Here is a 16,418-nt window from a genome sequence, read left to right as displayed (position 1 = left end):
TAGTTGACGTTCTCGAAACTTAGCACTCCGTTTGTCACAGTTCCTCTCTGAGTGATTTTTCCGCCTTCTCCGCCCGCAAAGGAAACGAATCCCCCATTAAAAGTTTGAATGTCGTTCAATTGGCAGATGTCTCCTGTCATATGTCGGGAACAGCCGTTATCGACATACCAAGGTTTGACGACATTCCTCCGCAACTGTCCCTGCAAAATGAGCGGGATCATTTACATTTGGGAACTTAGGTCATTACTTTCCTGGGTTGACCCTCTACGATCACAAATTTATCTTTTGAAGCTTTTGATTTTGAATCATCATTTAAAATACTTTCAGAGGATGATGATGATTGGTTGGAAGTTAATTTGGGCACCCACTGGTATTTAGGTTTTTGAAAAATCACGGGTGTTTTTGAAACATTTTTCTTTTCCGTTTGCTTAGACCACTTGGATTTTCTACCAGAAGTGGTTGAAGATCCAGATCTGCTCTTTGACGAAACCGACCTCGGCTTAGCTTTGTTCGATTTTGGCAAACTATTTGTGACTTTATTATTGAAAACCTGTTTGTTCTTTTGAAAAACTGCCCTTTTCTTATTTTGATTAGCCTTCCAATCATCATCTCGAGGGCGAGATCTCGAGGACTTTCTAGTTAAAGACATTCCTCGAGACTCGTTCTCTCCTCTTTAAGACGAAAAATGCACAAATGCCCTATTAGGACAATTTCGAGCGATGTGACCAGCAGTACCACAGTTGAGACAAAATTGCTTATTATCATTAGACCTGATACCGCTCTTATCAGATTTCATGCTCTTATCTATTTTTCTAACTTTTCCACATGTGCACATGCAAGAGTTAGATTATGTGACAGATGTAGAAGGTGTGGATGTGCTAGTGTCAGATTTGGCAGGTTGCTCAAAAACAACATCAAAAACATTTAAGTTTGACATCACATCATCACAAGTAAAAACATCAGTCTTAAAATTAGACACAGACTCATCACAAATAGGAACACCAAACTTAGACACCAAATTATTTGACTCAAACTTCTCATACCCTTGCTTTCCTTGGTTTACTGACACATCTGCATTTGAAGTAGAAATGTTAGTAACCAAAACCCTAGCACTAGGTCCGATTTCCTGTTCAGCAGTAGGTTTTCCATAAACCATATAGGGTTCTCTGTCGATCTCTTCTTTTGTTAAAGGAGTAACATAATATGAATGATTAAATGGAGGGGGGACACTCTCATATCCTATTCCTGCTTGTTTATTGTCCTTCCATTTCATTTGTTTTTCAATAATAGTTGCAACCCTCTCACTTGACACATCGAATTTTTTGAAGTTAAAATCAACATTTTGAAAACGAATTTTCAATGTGTCAAGTTCTTTGGTTACAGCAGCAAGTTTGTTTTTAATGTGATCATAATTTTCACACTTGTTGCTGTAATCTTCTTGCAGTTTCCTAAAATCATTTGTTTTGGCTTCAAATTTTTCTTTTAATGGTTTTTGTCCTTTTCTGAGTTCATAGCCTTCGTATTTTAGGTCCTCATTTTCTCTTTTAATCAACTCGATTTGGTCACGCAAAAATTTGATAGTTTTAATGCAAGATTGAGAACAACCATTTTCACTAACCTCCGGTTTTGCGGGGTCTGGCGTAGTTTGGACCATAAATGCAAATTGGAGGTCCATCATATCTGCTTCTGGGTCAACTTCAGCTTCCTTTTCAGCAAGGTCATTGATCTGGGCAAAATGAGCATTTTCATGTCCTGAAATATTCAGTGCCTGAATCTGGTCTTCCCAGTCAAAGGACTGAGCAACCACTGCCAGATTAGCAGTTCATAATTGACAGCAGCACTTCCACCACTATTTCCCACTGGAACCATTGTTTGAGCACTGCTTACCCTTCTGTCTGGATTTGGACACTCACGAGCAAAATGACCTGGCTCGTGGCAATTGTAACACCGCAACTTTCCCTTGTTAAACCCTACCTTCTTGTAAGCATTCATTCCCCAGTTGTTCTTTCCCGTCTTCTTTGCAAATTGCTTTGCCCTGAACACTGCCATTGTTATCTGCAAGTAATGTCCATTTCTTCCACATCTTCTGGATGAATTTGATCTACATTAGCAAATGAGAGTTGAGGTAGAAGATCTCCATCCACAAAAGCATTGTAGCAATTAACAAGTCCAGTGGCAAGAGCTAAGTTTTCATCTCTTTCTTTGGGATTGGAAGCAGGAACTATAACTGGTGCTTTGGAGGAGGAAACAGCTTGTGGAACAACAAAATACTGACTTTGTGGATTATACATAGATGATGAAGAAACAAATGGTGCAGCTAATGTAGCAACAAAGGTTTGATTCTGAGGTTGTTGAACGGCAAAAGCTTGACTTGTAGAGGAGGTAAATGATGAAAAAGCATTATTTGAAGAAATCCCAAGATTTGCAGTCGAGTAGGAATTCACATGATTGATCTCTCTTTGCTTATAATCAAGATCACAAGCTTTAATGATTTCCATAGTTTCAGCAAGACTGAGACGATTGAGATCTTTCGTCTTCTTGATGACAGCCACGTTCATATCCCATGCCTTCGGAAGTGAATTCAGCATCTTTTTGTTTATCTCTAACTTAGTCACGTAAATGCCAGCTGAACTCATTTCATTGGTGAGTGTGGTAAAACGCTGCAATTGGGCTTCTAGAGTTTCTCCAAGAACATAATTAAATATATTGAGTTTCTGTCTTAACATGTCTTGGCGACTCTGTTTCATGTCTTCATTACCCTCATAGACCTCAATTAAAGCTTCCCACAATGCCTTGGCTGAAGTGTATTCTCTAAATCCTTGTGCAATCTCTGGGGATAATGCCATTGTGATTATAGCCAGTGCCTTTTCTTGCTCTTCAATTTTTTCAAAGTCAGCATCGGTGTAGTTTTCAATTTTCTTGTCAACGACTGTTTCATCTTCGAGTGTTGTGGTGATACGAATTGGTCCTCTGAAAATGCTTCGCCAAACATTAAAGTCTTTCATCTTAATGTATTTCTCGATCCGGTATTTCCATTCCGGGAACCCTTCTGCAGATAGCAAGCGTGGAATGCGAGTGGTTGTTCCCATGATTGAATCCAATTCCTGATGAATTGCTTGGCCTTGAGAATCCATTTTTGTTTTTGTTTTTGTTGTTTTTTTTTCAAAAAAAATTTAATTTTTTTTAATTGAAAATGACTTGAAAAATAAACTAAAATGTCAGACAAACAGTTTGCGGTCACACGATTACGGCCGTAAACAGGCGTTTACGGTCAGGTTTGCGGTTGTAGTTCTCGGTTAGGTTTTCGGTTGGGGTTCACAGTTGAGATTTCGGTTACTGAAGGTTGCTTGTTTACAGTTGCTGAAGTTTCTCAGTTTACGGTCAATAATGGAAGTTTAATGATAGTTTGCGGCCGTAAATAGGAGTTTACGGCCGTGAACTTTTGACCGTAAATGCACAGTTCTTGATGAAAACTCGAGTTTTAAGCAGATTTCATTCTCTTTTTCCACGAAAACACCAATTCAAGCCTTAAGCAGTGATGAACCTGGACTCTTTTGACCGAAATGTGATTGTGAGATGATTTGACACCGGATTTGCTCTGATACCAATTGTAAGGTCCTAGAAACATGATCTTAACCAGTGATCAAGCAATCTAACAATCAAACAAGATAAGAATGGAGTAGAAGAAGATTAAACCAAAGCTTGCACACGTTTATATCAGAAAAACGTCTAGTACAACTTGGACACAATGACCGTAAACACAGAGGATCATCAACAACCAACAACAGACTCAGACACTCACTATATATAGGAAGGATTGACTGTCCGTAAACAGGTTTACGGCCGTAAACTATCTCTAGCCGTAAACTCACCAACAACACATCAATTACAAGCTAATGACTCAATAAGACCTATACATTAATTAGCCTAGCCCAAACCATTAACTAGACCCTTCAATAAATCACAAATACATAATGCATAATATCACAATACACGGATAAGCACATAAGACAACTCAATCACACAAGGATACCACTCATGGTAAGTATAGTGAGAAGACTCACCTTGAAGCAAGCAAGCAAATACACCTCGTACACGAATCACCGATCTAGCCTCCGCCTAACACATATGATAATTATCTCTAATTAAAATCACAACTCTGAATAAACTCATACTAGCCCTTCTCTAACACTTGGGAAGGGTAAAAGACCATTCTACCCCTCCATGGTTTCCATTACTCATATTTGGTCAAAACCCCTAAAAGACAACAAAAGTCAAACTCGAATCAACAGTCCATGTTGACCCAACTCATCGAGTGCATCAAAGCAACTCTTCGAGTCCCCCTCGTTTCCTCAGAAGCCTCATGAAAACCAACTCAACTCGTCGAGTTGACCCGTCAACTCGCCGAGTTACAGCATGCTCAGACTCATCGGGATAAACCCTAACCGACTCGTCGAGTCAGCACATGGACTCGGCGTGTCCCTTAAATCTGATCTCTCATTCAGACGTTTCAAAACAGATCTACCACTCCAAGCACTAGATCTAGCAACCCAAGACTCGATTGTCATGTAAAGCTTCGATCTTTACGTTCATGCATGACATATTTGCTCCATATTACCAACTACATGCTCTCACAAGGTGTTAATCACAAAAACCCTCTTTTGGCTAAATAAAGTTGGGACCTTTGGACTCAAGGGACCTCACAAGGTCCAGATCTGAAGTCTAGACCCCTTAATAGACTCCATGCACTCATTGTCCCAACCAAAGGTGGTAAAAGCCCTAACTTCCATACTCAAGAGGTAAATGAGAAAGGTGCAAGCTTTTACCTTCCACATAAGTTTTAAGTGAATGAATTGTTGGATCCCACAGTATCTCCTTGTCCCCTGCTTGTATCACCCTTCTTTCCTTCCAAAAGATTTACCAAAATGCTCAAAAGTTATCTCAAACACTCTCTCTTAGCTCAATGGCCGATTAGGGTTTCTCTCAGTGAAGGTAAGCAGCTTATGAGCCGCAAATGAGGCTATAAGTGCCCTTAAATAGGCCCCAAACCCGGGGATTTAGGGTTTCACTTCACAGCGTCTACTTGGCGAGTCGACTCTCTGACTCGTCGAGTAGATCATTAATCCCACGTGGCACAATACGACTCTACTCGACGAGTTGAGGCACCAACTTGCCGAGTTACTCAATAAACCCCAAACATAAATATATAAATAATATACTTGGGATTCCGGATGTTACAATTCTCCCCCACTAGAATCAGACTTCGCACTCGAAGTCATACTCTCTAAATAACTCTGGGTACTACTCGCGCACCTCGGACTTCGGCTCCCATGTCCACTCGGATCCCCTTCTGATGCTTCCACTAGACCTGAACCAGAACACCTCTTTCCATTGCAAGATCGCATTCAGCCTCACAAAATAATCCAGGCTAACATCAGTCTGAATACCCTCCAACGGAACCACTGTTGTCTCATGTCATACAAAAAATCTCTTTCTCAAGACACCCAACCCATACAGAAACTCTCCATCCTGCCACAGGACGGATCCTCCCACTGCTGCGGTTCCAGTTCTGACTCTTCAGAACCTGGGACTTTAGCAGTTTGACTCCCTGCATGACCGCACATGCACGATATCATCATGTCATTCGCTCATCGAGTGATCGATCTCAAAATCATACCCTCAGCTCTAACCATCTTGTTACGACTGATGAAATCAGATCACTGACCATAACAACTGTCGAACACTCATACTTGACATATCAGTCGATCCAGATCGTACTCCGAAGGAACGAAAGGGTCACATCTCACCAGAGACCCATCATCTGTATTGCTATCAGAATCCATCTGGAAAAATGTACCCCAATACTCTGATCTCAATACAAGAAAATGATTGTTCCCGCTCAAAAGTGTCCTCAGACCTCTATGAGCATAAGCCATGTCTCCCTCTCACATATCACTTTCAACACTGAGCACCAGGTCAACTCTCGACCCAATAGTTGAACCTCCAAATGTTACCCACTGCACACCCAATAAAACATCTTCCTTCTCACAATGACTATCACGGCCCGTCGTGACGCACAAGTCACGAAGTTCGCTTTACCCTAAGCGAATACTACACCCCTATCTGAAGTCGCCTCTCTTCCAACCTCTGTCGTCTACTACTTACTAGCTCCGTGTGTCACGTGGTCCTTCCCAAACCAATCGAACTAGCTCACTCAAGTCTCAAACATCAGACGGGAACACATCTCCCTCAGAATGAGATCCATCCGAAACCTCAAACTGCTCGTCCTCCACACAGATAGAACCAAACTCACCCACCAGAGTCTGATCCATCACAGATATGGAACCACTCGTCCCAATCTAGAACTCAACTCATGACCGTCTGATTCGCGACAACCCCGATCCGTCCGATTCGCGACAACCCCGATCCGTCCGGTTCACGATTATAGGCACATATTACACCTCGATCCGTCCGATTCGTGACAAACCCGTTCTAACTCAAAACACAATGGTTTTTGACCACCGTCAAGATCCCAGTCTCGCCTTTGGTTCGGCCCCCAGGTTCTAACAGACTCTTCTGGTAAGGCTACCCATGTCTAAGAGCCTCTCTGCATCATACCCTGACTAAAAGGTTGCGGCTCCCCGCAGTTATACAACACTTTCTCTCACTGACTAACACGTGCTACGTCTCCCCACAGTCACACGATACCCTTTCTCTGACTCGCGTATGCTACGGCTCTCCGCAGCCACACGATACCCTTTTTCTGACTCATGTATGCTACGGCTCTCCGCAGCCACACGATACTCTTTCTCCCACTAACTCATGGATGCTACGACTCCCCGTAGTCTTACAACACTCTCTCACTCACTGAATTGCGATGAGATCACTCTATGGTTTCCCCTGATAATCCTAAGTGATTACCCCCACTCGGATCCACTCGCTCTCTGATCACCTCATAATCTCATCATCAAGGCATCACTACACTGAGTTCACTAACTCATGCTCCACAACCCAACATAGACAGGTGCACACACCCACTCTGCTTATGCACCTCCACTCCTGATGTAAATTCTCGTAGGCCAGGAACTTTTCTCAACACAAGTACACCCTTGGACAGTCTCGCTCTGGCGACAATTAACTGATGGGTTCCCATTGGAACAATAATCACTCGGTACTCTACTTGCAAACTCAAGTCTCAAAATAATCCAAAAATTTAGGGCGTCATACTCAGATACCCCGGTACACCATCACAAAATCTCACGATGTCCTATCTCATACACTAATCTTCTACTCACTGCATCATACTCGGATACCACAATACACCCTCTCAGAACCTCACAATGTCTTGTCTCATCCACTGATCTTCCACTTGCACAGCTCGCAACCTCGAAATACTCCAACTCACAACTTGAAACACGGAGGAATCGTCAATGTCAGGAACACGTTGACGACCATCCGAAACCCCATCCTCTACGGCTCAAAACCCTATGCGAGAATACTCATACCGACTCTGAAGTTGACTGCCAACAACTGTCGCCCCTTCCTGGAGTGCATATAATAACTCATATTTTGAATTAGAAATTCTCAGCAGTCGAAACCGGACCTCAACGAGCCAACCGCCTCGAACCTCAACCACTACGACTTGAAGAGCTCCTAACCACAATAAGGTCTCTAGCCAACGGCTACTTACTGTGGTTGCATTATCTCACTATGCACCTTGTTTTATCCACCAATGACCCAAGTCTCATAATTTCCCGTACTGTAGATCTCCACAATCAGTTCTCTAACCGCACCTGAACAAATCTCTGATCCCCTTAATAAAATACTCAGTTCTCTCCCACTCAGGGTTCGAACCATCACCAATTGGCATACCAACAGTCTACTCCACAGACTGTCTCACCAGGTACATCACACTTGACTCTTCGAACATACCACGTAACACTCGATGATCTTCCTACGAAAACCAAACAACTCCAAATATCCCATAATTCAGACAAAAATCTTAGAATCCTCTTGACGTGACTGCCTCTAGTCATCTCGAAGCCTCAGACCGACACACCGCCGGATACCCCCAACTGTCCCGAATTAGTCCCGACTCTCAATCTGAAAAAATGATACACTATCACGCACCTCGTCTCTGATTCCTCGACCAGCCTCCCATCGCGGGAATCATCATAAAAGCAAGAGACCTCACTCTCACAGTCGATACACAACGTAGACAACGAGGGTCACCGCCCCGATATACTCCTCTTAACCACCTGAAACTGGTGCTAAAAGCATGCCTCCCTCAATAAGGCACCTCCTTGTTCTCTTCCATCTTAGTCCCACAAATGACTCTCTCATGGTATAAGAAATACCTTGTAGCAAACATACTGCCCAAAATACTCTAGTGAAAAGGTTGCAACCATATGCTACCCCACGGGTTTTACCTCCAACTTTGGAACCGGAAGCTCAATATCTCATTTTGCTTCTCCCAGGAAACGGGAACAGCGCAACTCTCATCACAGAAAGTGACATCCCAAGTATCGGCCGATTGCTCAACTCAGGTCAGAATTCCCCATAAAATCTCACCTCTACTCATCCCTGTGTCTTGCAACTCCAACTGGCATCTCACCAATTAAATCTCTCAAAACTAACTTGATTTCCCTCTCTTGGTATGCTCCATTAAAACTCGTTCGACATGGCCCTCTGGCCTCACACTCTATCATATAAGTTCTCAGTCTAATCAATCATAACGGGATAACTAGTAAAACCAGAAGCACTAGCCGCCACGAATCATGGTACTCGAACCATGTGATCTCCTCTCAATCTGCTATGAATCATGGTACTCAAACCATGTTATCACCTCTCAATCTGCTACGAATCATGGTACTCAACCATGTTATCACCTCTCAATCTGCTACTTAGAACCTATGGAATTCTCCCTGTTTCGAGTACGGGTCCTCTGCTTTCAGTAGTACGGGCCCATACTACCTGCCACATCTACCCATACTTTCCACACGGATCGTCCCAGATTTTCTAAGTAGCTGCTCAACCTCCTCGATCACCAATCTCGATATACCTGGTCGCTATCCAGTGAATACTCTCCTCTATCAGCGTACTCTTCTGACTAAAGTCACTCCCCAGGATCTCCCTAGTTTCTAACACTTCGATGCCATCAGCTGCTGAAGAATCCCTCTTGATGCTAGCCATCTACCTCCTGAGTATCGTCATATTCACTCGGTAGCTGACTCCCATCATCAAGAGCTCCACAAATCATAAAGGAAGCAGCATTCGGGCATCAAATAATCTCCACCAACACGTAAAACCACTCTAGGCTACAACTCCACTTGCTCTACTCACACTCAAAAGGTATCACTGAACTCAAGCAACCCTACCTCTCGCGGGTATCTCACTACTCCCTCAGTAGACTTCTCAATTGCTCATCTAGGTATCTCTCCTAGATTACTCCTCTACTCAAAGTTCTCTTTAAAAGATTCCTGATGGATACTCTTACTCCTCACATACTCAAAGCACATCACATATAGCAACAATTCCTAGGCTAAGGCATCACAAATCAGGAAACTCTAGCCCTAAAATATGAAAAACCTAGCCTATCTTCTAGCATGCATCACTAATATCTCAATAATAACTTATAACACAAATAAGTAAGGGTATTTTTTGGGAAATCACCGTTCGGGCTCTGGCTGATTGTACACACTGCTCCATTCTCGTTTTTCTCTTAGAAACTCTTGCTCGTTTTAGAAAAATCATTTCTTTTGAAAAATTTTCTCAAATCCTCAGTTTGAGTCCAGACATACCCGAAGGTGCATCCGAATCCCTCAAACTAAGGCTCTGATACAACCTTGTAACACCGTAAATTTTCAAACAAATTTTTCATTCATAAGTCACATAATTCTCATAATACATTTCATAGAAATTTCATTGGTTTAATTTACAAAACGCAACTCCATAATTGTTTGATTAATAATCCAGGATCCTCAAAACATAACTCTTTCTCTGCGGTGTACAATCAAGCCGGTGCCTTCCCGCGATCCTGAGAAAACCTGAAACACATATCACATAACACGCTAAGCACGAAGCTTAGTGATTTCCCCAAAATTCCACACATATCCAAATAGCCTCTCATGGCTATACCCAGATAAGACCCTCCAGTCAATGTGTCTCAGTGGGACCCTCCGGTCCTAACTCAATAAGCTCATAATAGTAGTATTTAGCATAAATCACAAAGACATAATGCAAAATATCACAATACACAGATAAGCACATAAGACAACTCAATCACACAAGGATACCACTCATGGTAATTATAGTGAGAAGACTCGCCTTGAAGCAAGCAAGCTAATACACCTTGTACACGAATCACCGATCTAGCCTTCGCCTAACACATATGATAATTATCTCTAATTAAAATCACAACTCTGAATAAATTTATACTAGCCCTTCTCTAACTCTTGGGAAGGGTAAAAGACCATTCTACCCCTCCATGGTTTCCATTACTCACATTTGGTCAAAACCCGTAAAAGTCAACAAAAGTCAAACTCGAGTCAACAGTCCATGCTGACCCAACTCGTCGAGTGGATCAAAGCAACTCGTCGAGTCCCCCTCGTTTCCTCAGAAGCCTCATGAAAACCAACTCAACTCGTCGAGTTGACCCGTCAACTCGCCGAGTTATAGCATGCTCAGACTCATCGGGATAAACCCTAACCGACTCGTCGAGTCAGCACATGGACTCGACGAGTCCCTAAATCTGATCTCTCATTCAGACGTTTCAAAACAGATCTACCACTCCAAACACTAGATCTAGCAACCCAAGACTCGATTGTCACGTAAAGCTTCGATCTTTACGTTCATGCATGACATATTTGCTCCATATTACCAACTACATGCTCTCACAAGGTGTTAATCACAAAAACCCTCTTTTGGCTAAATAAAGTTGGGACCTTTGGACTCAAGGGACCTCACAAGGTCCAGATCTGAAGTCTAGACCCCTTAATAGACTCCATGCACTCATTGTCCCAACCAAAGGTGGTAAAAGCCCTAACTTCCATACTCAAGAGGTCTAACTAAATAAATGAGAAAGGTGCAAGCTTTTACCTTCCACAGAAGTTCTAAGTTAATGAATTGTTGGATCCCACAGTATCTCCTTGTCCCCTGCTTGTATCACCCTTATTTCCTTCCAAAAGATTCACCAAAATGCTCAAAAGTTATCTCAAACACTCTCTCTTAGCTCAATGGCCGATTAGGGTTTCTCTCAGTGAAGGTAAGCAGCTTATGAGCCGCAAATGAGGCTAAAAGTGACCTTAAATAGGCCCCAAACCCATGGATTTAGGGTTTCACTTCACAGCGTCTGCTCGGCGAGTCGACTCTCTAACTAGTCGAGTAGATCATTAATCCCGCGTGGCACAACGCGACTCTACTTGACGAGTTGAGGCACCAACTCGCTGATTTGCTCAATAAACCCCAAACATAAATATATAAATAATATACCTAGGAGTCCGGATGTTACGCATCCTTACAATCCGAGTATTGCCAACCAGAGCTTACAAGAACTAGCATCCCATTACTAACCCATCTTAACGATCACACACACATTCCAAATCTAGATGAATATTTCCTGAAATCTCATCAATTTCAATAATCCCAAGCACTTCCCATGATACAGCTCCAATCTTTAAGTCATTTCAGCTCATGGCGTAGAACTATGACCCTTAACCAGAACCGACAGACTATCAATTCAACAACTCACATGCCAAAGGATCGAGGTATTCAAAGTTTTCCAGAAGATACCATTCGATTTCTGTTGACAACCCCAAAGAATAAAATAGCCCATGCAAACAATACTTTCCCATTACTTAAGAGTAATGCGTTACCGCTGCTTAATCCCTACTGATGGTAGCAGTCGACATCCTGAGTGTTACAGCAGCTAGTCTTCCTTGACCATCCAAGCCTATCGCTTATACATTCCAAGACCGGGTGATCATTCCCAAAACTTCAATGAGTCTCCAAAATCCTTAAGCACTTTCCGTTGAATCCACTACAAGTCCTTGGCATCTGATTGGTTGAAGAGGAACAACATCTCAATATCGAACAAGTACCCACCCCATTCAACCACTTACTTGCAGCTAGAGCAACCCTCATGCAACCTTCAATTGACCTTGCTTCAAAGGTGTGAACTTAAGAACTACCGATCTTACACACATGACCAATCCAATTCCTAATTACCTTGAAACCATGAACAACCTTAACCATCCTGCATTCAAACTCGATATGCCTACCTTGCAGATTCCTTGAGTTCTAACTGATACCACTAAAGATTTAATCGGATGCTGGTCTCCCATGCGGAATTCTCACTCCTCTTCTAAATACGGTCCACTGTATGCCAAATGGCATATGAAAACTTTCCAGATAACATAACTACATTACTCATACAGGTGCTTCCATTCTTAGATAATCAGGGCATAACATTTTACACACACCAATACAGAATTATTAACATAATGATTTAAGCGTGAAAGAGAAGAATTTGGTACATACCCGTAATGTCTCAGGGTTCTGCTCCCCCTTCTTGCAGAAGCACTTGCAATGGAACCTGAGCCTCGCAACCACTAAACACATGCAATTTACCCTGATATGAATAGGTTGATGACAATAATAACACAATTCTACTTCTAGTGTGCATTCTTGGCGAGAGTGGCCCTTCCGTCCGCACCTGCCGCATTTGGACTTTTCGTGCACATGCTCATGTGTTCCTTCACCCTTCGCATAAGTGTCATGGCCCCTCGGGCCTCTAGCACTAGACATGGAAACATCAAATCACTTAGATGTTGCTAGCAGAGTCGAATCATGAATCCACTTCCTGTTTCCCAGTTGCCTCTCCAAACCAAGCTCCTGCTCCCGAGTCACCTCAACCATCTCATCAACTGCCTGAACGGACGATATCCGATCCTCGAATCTGGCGACCAGTCTACCAGTGACACGACTAATGATGTTGGATAACTCTTTGTGTAAAGCTCACAAAACCTCAATGGCAATTCAATCATGGAATCGATCCCCAGGAATGCATGATGCATAATCCACCTTTGATTCCTCATAACAAGAGCTAGCAATAGGATCCCCCTCCCTGAAAGAGTCTAGGGCTCTACAAGCCTTGAGCCCCGGATGGGCCCCCTCCAACCGCCCTGCTGCAAACTCGACCCGAAAATCCTCGAGACGATCATCCAAGAGTTCCATAATCCCTTTATTGATGGTACCAAACATCATAGGAGTTTTCTGCAAAATACCATGGGTGATCTCCGACGAGATGAACTCCCGCATCCACTCATCTATCGGCTCAGCACCTGCACCTGAGCATGAACCATAACCTGAACCTCCCTCTCACGTGCTCATCACCATTCTGAAAAGAAATCGTACCCGTGATCAAAACATACCCAAATAATCCTCATCCCACTGGATTCCTAGATTCGCTGTGACTCTTTTCGAGTCGAGTATGGATCTTGTGCTTTAAGTAGTACAGGCCCAATACTACCTTCCACACCTATCCATACTTTCCTCAAGAATCATCCTGAATCCTCTGAGTCACCCTCTCAAACTGGTACACCAAGTACCCAATAAGCAGCGCATCCTAACCCGCTAAAAACACTCCCTATGGTCTCCTAGGTTCCCAACCTCACCCTGCCAGCAGCTGCTGAAGAATTCCCAATAATTTCAGTTAACTTCTTCATGAATACAGTCACATGTAACAAAGCTTAGATAATCCTTGGAGTAAAAGACTCATCCCTACAACGGTTAGACTCAAACGAGAGTTGTGCTCTAGGGTCAAATTCGTCATTCTGAGATTATTTAACCTATGCAACATGTGACTTAACATATTCACTTAATAGTTAACTCACATCATCATAAGTCCCACAAAGCACAAAGCAAGCAGTATTCGTGCAGTAACACTCCAAGTCACAGCCAAACAGAGGACATCTCTCACTTCCTACCAAGAAGATTCCAAATCTAGTATAACATCCGATTCCTCTTAGGCTACAAGGCATCACATATCAGGTCAATCCATCCAGTCATCTAAAATCCATACTAGCATACGATTCTGAAAGCTCAAACAATCAGGCATATAAAGGCATCTCTCCTAGCATGAAATCATGAACGGATCCTTAGCCCTAATCTAGCATGTAATTCTCATACCACATAATCATAACAAACATGTATGGGTGTTTTGGGAAAACTGACTTGAGCTCGGATGATTGCACGCATCACACCCCTTTCTTTCGTTAGAAAACTTTTTTTTATAAATATTCCTTTTATAAAAACCTACCAAATCCTCAGTTTGAGTTCAGACACACCCGAGAGTGTGCCCGAATCCCTCAAACCAAGGCTCTGATACCAACTTGTAACGTCCCAAAAAAAAGTTAATAAAAATTTCATTTTTCTTATAAAACAACCATGAGTGCATAATATTTAAAAAACATCAAATCACAGTGTAACATTGTATATTCCAAAACATTCATAGTTCATAATATAAATTGCGGAAATCTTCAGGGATGTTGTATGATCATGCTGGACCCTTCCCTCGGGAACTAGATGTACCTGAAAACATTTTAAACATAAATCGTAAGCACGAAGCTTGGTGAGTTCCCCAAAATACCACATACCATACATATCAAACATATAATGGGCCCTGCCCATCATCGGGCCCCGCCCGGCATTGATCCCCTCTCGGAACAGATTTGTTAGTCATCAGGCCCCGCCTGGCATCGGGCCCTGCCTGGTTTACATACAAACACATAAACACATGCAAGAATCACAAAGATAAATAGCATACAATATAATCATCAGGCCCCGCCTGGCATCGGGCCCCGCCCGGTATACATACAAACACATAAATACATGCAAGAATCACTAAGATAATAACATACAATATACTCATCAAGCCCCGCCTGGCATCAGGCTCCGCCCATTATACATATCTAATATCATACATGCAAGAGTCACGCAGACAACTAGCATCCTAATCATAATAAACTACGGGCCGCATTGGTGTCTTCGACCCGCCAAACACAGTGAGGGAGACTCACCTCGCACACTAAACACAGTTGAATAAATCTTGAACGCTACCAGCTCTACTGGTCACCTTCAATAGAAACCTAACCATAAACCACTGATCAAATACCCAAATTACCCTTAGGTCCACTCTAGTCAAACCTCTAGTCAATGATCAAAGTCAAAAAGTCAACCAGTCAAAGAAGTCAACAATGACTGAGTATGCCCTGATTACCCAGTCAGTACGCCCAGCGTACTCCGAGTGTTGACCAACTCACGGGGTGTTGACCCAGTACGCGTTGCATACACTCTCAGTTCCTAATCCATCCAGAAAAGGTCTTAAACCTTTAAGCCCAAACGTCAATTACACATAGCTAGTTCCAAAACATGTCTTAATCCATAAAGTCAATAACTTTGAGCTTTTGCATGGCTCAATGAGTACCAAATCTAAGCCCTAGCTCTACAACTTCATCAAAGGAGATAATACACATGCACGGGTAGATAACAACCATCAAGATGACATTTTTATGCATTTGGGACCTCTAAAACGTCCAGATCTAGAGACTAAGTTCCTGGAGTAAGTCTTACTCACAAGGAAAAACCAAAGGAACTAAAATAAGCCATGAATCACCCCAAACTAGATCTACGCAAAGAGATGTCAAGATGAGAACTTTTTACCTTCAATAGCTTGCAAAAGAGGTGAAAACTATGTATCTCTAAGCTTCACTCCAAATAATGAATCTTCATTAACCTTCCATCTCTTCAAAATGCACAAGAAAACACTAAGATTCTTCAAAAGAGCTCAAGAACACTAAAACGGTGGCTAAGGGTCGAGATTAGGGTTTAGGAGGTATGGAGGCTAATAAGAGGCAAGGCTCAAGGGACATAATGAGCTTATATAGGGGTAAAACCCTAAAGATTAAGGTCTTTAGCTGGCTGGAGTACACCCTGCATACTCCTGAGTACGCCCGAAGTACTCAAAAGTTAATTGGCATCACTTTCACCATTACGCGTTGCGTACTCAAATGAGTATGCCCCGCGTACTAGACTAAGCCCCAAAACCTTCCTGACTTCAAACGGTCATAATTTCTTCGTTCCAACTCCGTTTTCGACAATCTTTATATCCACGAAAAGTTAATGAGAAGCTCTACAATCCTATCAACTCTCATTTTGCTCAAAACTTCCAAACTTAAACCCATAATTCATAAGAGACCCGAAGTATCACTTTAAGGGTTATACCCATGGGCTCCAAAGCACCAACCGAACTCTCGGATCACCTAATCTACATTACCTACATCCAAAGGGGCCTAAATCTTTCCTTCCCCCAAGGAACGAAGCCTTATGATAACTGATCTTCGGGTCACGGCCCCGAATTA

The sequence above is a fragment of the Lactuca virosa genome, chromosome 8 (assembly GCF_052849685.1).
Source record: "Lactuca virosa cultivar CGN04683 chromosome 8, Lactuca_virosa_CGN04683_v6, whole genome shotgun sequence".
Lineage (NCBI taxonomy): Eukaryota > Viridiplantae > Streptophyta > Magnoliopsida > Asterales > Asteraceae > Lactuca > Lactuca virosa.
This window is presented reverse-complemented; position numbering follows the sequence as displayed.